The sequence below is a fragment of the Martes martes genome (genome assembly GCF_963455335.1).
Source record: "Martes martes genome assembly, chromosome: 10".
Taxonomy (NCBI): Eukaryota; Metazoa; Chordata; class Mammalia; order Carnivora; family Mustelidae; genus Martes; species Martes martes.
In genome coordinates this window covers 102,111,692-102,118,418 of record NC_137898.1, presented here as the reverse complement: position 1 = coordinate 102,118,418, position 6,727 = coordinate 102,111,692, and positions in this window count along the sequence as shown.

Below are 6,727 nucleotides of genomic sequence, written 5' to 3'. Positions count from 1 at the left end.
GAGGGGTTCCGGAATGCTGCTTTTGGATGGGCATTCTGAGAGGAAAAATGGAGGCCCTGTGTGGACAGTCTTAGGCCAGTCAACCTGAGCACCTAAAACAGATGTTCCCGGGGCCCTCTGAGGCAGGACCCTGTTCCCAAACGGAATGTCCAAGGCCAGGGACCAGAGCCCCACCCAGGGCAGGATGGTGTCAACCTTCATCTCCAAGGACCATGTGTCCAAATCCCAAATCAAGGCACATGGCAAAATTTTCATTTTCTGAACTCTATTCTATGAAAACTCTTACCAAAGAAATTAAAATCAAATAACCTCTAATTATACCCATAATGAATTTCCTCTACGGAAAACAATAAAACGTTATGAAACAACACATCAAAAGCCAATTAAAATAAAACATAGAAGTATCTGAATGGAAACCGTTCTAGGAAACTGTGAGCTGACTCATGGTCCCCCAGCTAGGCCCTGTTCTGATCCTCAGAGCCAAAAGAAACAGAGGAAGCGCTGCCCCTTAGCGGTGCTCAGCACCCCCAAACCCAGCAGAGCTGCTGCTGAGGTGTTTCAGGTGAGCTTTGGGAAGAACTTGTGTGACTGAGCATTTGGGGGCACCGTGGCCATAGAACGGCAGATTTTTTACAGGTTGGAGGAAGCCCAGAGACCGTCTAGTGCTTCAGTCCTCTCATTTTTTTTTTAAGATTTTATTTATTTATTTGACAGACAGATCACAAGTAGGCAGAGAGGCAGGCAGAGAGAGAGGGGGAAGCAGGCTCCCTGCCGAGCAGAGAGCCCGATGTGGGGCTCGATCCCAGGACTCTGAGACCATGACCTGAGCTGAAAGCAGAGGCTTTAACCCACTGAGCCACCCAGGCGCCCCCGGTCCTCTCATTTTACAGAACTGGCAGAAGTCACAGGGAGCAAACAGCAGCGACAACAGCGATAAGGGGCTGGATTTCCTGCCGAATGCTCAACATACAGCAATGCCTACCATCTTCATGACAATGCTATCCATCTGTCCCTCACTCCTTCACCTAACAAATATCCCAGTGCTTCTGATGGGCCTGGCGCTGCTCTAGGTGCAGGGGACACAGGGCACAAAGCAGGCAAATAGCCCTCTCCTGAGGCACTAGCACTGGGGTAGAGTTGGGCAGACAAAAATAAACAGATAAATGATGACAGATCGATCGATCCATAGATAGATAGATAATAGTGAGAAGTGCTACAGAGAAAAAAAGCAGGCAAGGGGAGCAAGAAGACTGGGGGCAAACTTCCAGTCTGAAACAGGGAGGTCAGGGAGCCCTTCATGGGCATGACCCTTGAGCAAAGACTTCAAGGAAGTGACCTCTATTCTCCCCACTTACATGGGAGGAAAGAGAAACTTCTAGCTCAGAATGGAAGCTGCCAACTCCAGCTTCAGGTATCTTGAGGGAAACCTAATCCCGAGGCAGAAGGAGGGAGGACAGAACTTTTGGAGGGCCCAGATAGGGACCCCGGGGTTCTCCAATCCTGAGTTATTTTCGAGGTCACATTCCTGGTTCTCCAAGAGAGCAGGACTTAGCCGCAGGCCACGTCCCCTTCCTGCTGTCTTGACCAGCATGCCGTGGCAGAGGGACCACTCCCACATGATCATCTAGTCCTGAGGTGATGCCTCCTCTCTCCAGGGGAGCACCCAGCCCCACTCTGGCCACCAGAGAGAGCTATGAAACCATGGCTGAACCTTGGCATTCATCACTCCATCCCCCAGACAGACCACTGACCTCCCAGGATCACTCTCCACCTTTCTCCCCAAAAGGTCCCACCAACTTCTGGGAAGAGCTCAGATTTGGGGTTCTGGGGCAATGGGAGCGGATGAAAACCCCAACTCGGAGGTGAAGACCAGCTCCATGAACTTGGATGTTTTCAGACTGAACATCTGAAAAGAGACGATGACATGCCAGACCAGAGAATGTGTCCAGCCCCAGGTAGGCCCTGAAGAAATGTCAGTTTTCTTTCTTGCTATCTCATTAGAGACACAAGCTGGGCTACCCCAGCATCCTCGATGACCGAGCCACCAGCCCACATGGAATCCCTGCCATCCTCAGCTCAGTGCAGCTGGCCTTGGCTGCTCAGCCCCAGGCCCCACAGCAGCTACTGGGCAAGAAAGGCAGGGAGCCTGTATTGGAAGAACTCACCGCACATGTGTTCAGGCTGGGGCAGAAGTGAAACACTGAGGAATCAAATTCTTTGCTGATAGTTTTATTTCCAGAGGGAAGGGGCTAGGATGGCATAAGACCTGGACCCTTCCTGCAGCACAGCTTGCCCCTGCCCTTGACTGTGGTACCTGAACTTGGCTAGGATCTGCCCTCGCTTGTCTCCCGGGATGGAAGGAGAAACATATCTATGCTATTCCTGCTTCCTTACCTCTGGCCTCATTCCCTGCCCTCTCCCTCTATTTCCCTGGCCCACGACTACCCTCCACCTGGAGGCCAGCAGCAGCACCCTAGGCCCACATGTCCATTTACCCTACCTTTTCCTGACCCCCAGTGGGGACCTTAGGTGGACCACCTGGCCCATTCATACCTGGTCACTGCCCCCCTCCTGCTTTTTCCATCCAAAGTGGAGTTTTTCATAAAAAATACATCTGCCATGCAAACGAGCATGGGCCTCGAGGCAGCCAGAGGAAGAAAGCCAGGAGCGACAGAAACCTCACTCCTATTTTGAGCCTAAAGTCCCAGCTCTCTGCTGTCATGACTGCTCCAGCTGCCACCACCAACTCCTTCCTGGGGCTCCAGATGGAAACAGGGTTCTTGCCCATTCCATTCCCACCACCTTGTCATCGAAGCTTCTCTTTCCTGAATCCTCCTTCATCGGCTTCGCTCCCAGATCATCTCCTGAGCTCACTCCGTGGAGCCCCTGAGCTCCCTTCCCCCCATTTGCACCCCACTTCCGAGCTTCTCCATCACTCAGAACACCCCAGAGGGGCTTCCCTCCTGGCCTGAGGGGGCCAGACACAGACACCCATTCAGAGGCCAGGCAGGGCAGAGCGGAGACACCGAGCCCACCCTCAAGGGGAGAGTCAGCAGGAGAAAGCCCAGGAGCCAGAGCCTGCCCTCCCTGCCTCCTAGGCATTAAGCCTCTCTCCCAGCACAGAGCAGCCGAGCCACTGCCCTAAGCCCACACCAGGCGTCTGTCATGTGCTCCTGGAAATTGTAAAGGGAGGCCAGGTAGGGTGGAGGTATTGTTTTTCAAGCCAAGAGAAACAGTCCATAAGACTAAACCAAGTCCCTGGTCCCCAGGGGCCTCTCAGACAGTGCTAAGGAAGGCTTACAGGGGCCTCTGCTGGTGAGGCAACTCTGTGGCTCCTCTTTCAGGCAGATATTGGGCCTCGCATCTGGGTGATGGGGACAGGAGAGGGAGGAAGGACAGGCACAGCCAGGAGGGGAAGCTAGAAAATAAACATGGGCGGGAAGCCTGAGGTTGGCCAAAGGACCCCCTGATAAGCCCACAGCGGGTCTGCACCTCTGAGAGCCTAGAACCGGAAACCCAGGAGCCAGTGTTTCTCTTAGTCGTGGGATTTATTGCCCCTTTTTGTCTTGTTGGGCACCAGCAGGGGACAGAGAGGAACAAAGCCCTGCTCTTCTCCCTGTAATTGTCATTGTGCTCATGGCATCACCAAAAATCTATGACTAGATGGGATAAACTAGGTTAGAAGCCTCTGGTGGACCCGCGACACCCTCAGCACACGCTAGGGCTCCCTTCCCCACCGTTGAACAGTGGACAGTGGGCACTGGACAATGGGAGGCTAGCCCTGCCTCCCAGGGTCTCCTAGGTGGCCAAGTGCTGCCAAGGCCTCCCAGGTGGCCCCTCTGGGACACCCTGACCTGGTAGCTGCCCAGCTGTACCCAGATGGCTCCCAGGAGTGGGAAACACCACCATCTGGGGATGGTTCTGACTCTTTAGATGCCACCTGTTTCCCAAGAAGAATTTGACACAGCTGGGCTTCCTCGTGATTCGCCCACACCCGTTTCTCTGTAGTTCCCAGTTCCCCTCCTTGGGGACGTCCGCAAACGTCAAATCCCACATCCTCATGACTGCCCTCTCTTACTCGAGGGCGACTTTGGGGAGCCCGCGAGTCTGCTCTCTCCCACCTGAACACAACCCCTTCTTCTCTTGCTCCTGGTGTGAGCTGGTTTCAAGTCCCCTCACCCCCATGGATTTCTCCAAGACCAGCCCCACAGACATGGGGGCCCTCCGGAAGTATGGGCTCAGAGCCGGGGTCCCCACAGCCTTATTTACACGGGCTCCTCCTTCAGATAAAACCAACCAGTCGTTCACTGGAATTACCCACTGGGCTGCTCCTATTCCCACAGAACTGGAGCCACTGCAGACAGACCAGCATTGGGGACAGCCACGGGGGGCTTAAGTCCAGCAGAGGCAACCACGAGGCCACCTACACATAGCTGGAGTCAAACATGCACAGAATAAGTGAGGCTGAGCCAGAAGCATACTACAGTGAGCACAAGACTCCCACATTCAGACAGCAATGTCTTCACTCCCCTCTGGTCCATCTAAGAAAGGCTTTCGGAGGAGATAGGGAGATTCCAGAAGGTCCTAGAAAGACAGACAGTAACATAGCCTGGCATTCTGGGGCTGTTGTGGGAGCTTGATAGGCTGAAAGGGAAGGAGCATTCAGAGAAGTGAGTGTTGAGTGGCCTGTGGAGTGGACTTGGAGATCAGATGGTCACGGAATCACAACTCTTACAGGTACCTACCTTAGGATATCTCTTTGGGCAAGTTACTTAATAATTTAGCACCCCAGCTTCCTCACCCGTAAAATGGGGATAAGTGTTCCTCTCAAATAAAGTATTTATGTCCATGCAGGGATATCATTTATATAAAACATTCGGCACAAGACCTGGTACATAGTACCCACCAATAAATAGTAGCCATTATGATAGGATTATAACCTCTAAGTTTGGTGGAACAACAAATAGTGCTCTGAGCAGGTGTGGAGAGGATTAAGATGTGTGCTTTGAATCTGAAGCCCAAATAGAAGGGTCCTTCGCTGGGAGTTTGGTGGAGAAAGCCCGGGGCTAAGACTCAGGGCTGAGCCTCTGTTGCAGCTCTCTGACTTCTAAGCAACTTCTTCCCCAGGCCCCCAGAGCTCAGCTTTTTGAAAGCAAGGTCCCTTTCAAGTCTAGAGAACCTACTGATCTCTAAGTAGAGAGATCTGGCACAAGAAAAGAAAGCCGACACAGGTCATCAGGTGGTTTGGAGGTCCTGGCCAAAGAACGGAGAAACCGCGATCTGACAGAAACAGAGTCACAGGTTGAGGAGGAAGAAAATAACCCCAAACGTTGTCCAGAGAGACAGGAGCAGAAGACCTATCAGAAACCAGGCAGAAAGCAAAAATAGCTACAATGGGCAATAAATGAAAATTCTGAGTCGAAGCTATATACATATAGTCATGGTGAAAAATAACAAAAACACCAGACAATAAAAACATTTGCAAAGCACTTGAAACAGACAGGTATTATTTTATTTTATCCTCAGAAGACAGTTGCACACTATTAGTTTTACTCTCCCTTTTTTGCAACAAAAAAGCAAAGACTCAAAGTAATAAGCTCCCCTGCGTCAACAGCTTATAAGGGATAGAACTAATGCTCAAATCCCCGCTTCCAGCCGCCACTTCTCTGCTCTTACCAGGAAGACCTTAGCGGTAATAGAAACATATAATGGGTCATTATGCTTTTAAATGTTCTTAAATATCAATACACTGGTTAATAATAAAGTGGAACATGTTAAGTTTGTGCATTCTTGTCAGAACCTTCGCATTCTTTACAACCCAGAGTATTTTTTTAAAAAATATTTTGATGCAATTCTTCTCCTAGCTTCATTTTTTCAGCTGTTCCAGATGTGGTTTTTTTTTAAGATTTTATTTATTTATTTATTTATTTGGCAGAGAGAGAGAGAGAGAGAGAACACAGCAAGGGCAGTGGGAGAGGGAGAAGCAGGCCTCCCACAAAGCAGGGAGCCCGATGCGGGGCTCGATCCCAGGACCCTGGGATCATGACCTGAGCCGAAAGCGGAGACTTAACCACTGAGCCACCCAGGCGCCCCCAGATGTGTTTTTATCAGAGCAGATGAAAAGTGGGAAGTCACTGAAGGTGAACCCCCGTAGGTCTCCAGATTAATCAGTCGTGTTTTGCCAACTGTCACTGAGAGATACACGTTTATATTGTCTGCTCCGTGAAAGGGGAATGTTACGCATTTTGAATTTTTTGCTTTTCAATGTGAATCATTAAAAAAAGATACGAAGTTATCCAGACTTCAAACTTAGTTAACATGAGAGACTTCAGGTATGTGAGCAGGTGGCCCCATTATTCCATTCCTAAACAGGAGCTTTTCTGCTTTTTTGGCTCTCAAAAGACTTCTCAGTTTAGAACAGATTAATCTAAAGGAATATGGGGCTTTTCCTATGCACACAGATGTTAGGACTTTGAATAATCACATTTGCAAAGTGCTTTCTCTTTGTTTATCTCATCTAGTCCTTAGGATATCCAAGGTAGGAAGAATAGGTTAACAGTCTCAGGAAAGCCCAGAGAGGCTCCAAGTCCCAGCAGTGGCTTGACTAAGTCTGGCTGCAGCCAAAGGACCTCCACGACCCCACTTCACAATGTTAATAGTCCGTCCCGAACAGCCTGAGAGGTCCTTAATAACTATGAACAACATACAATTCATGCAGGTTTGAATA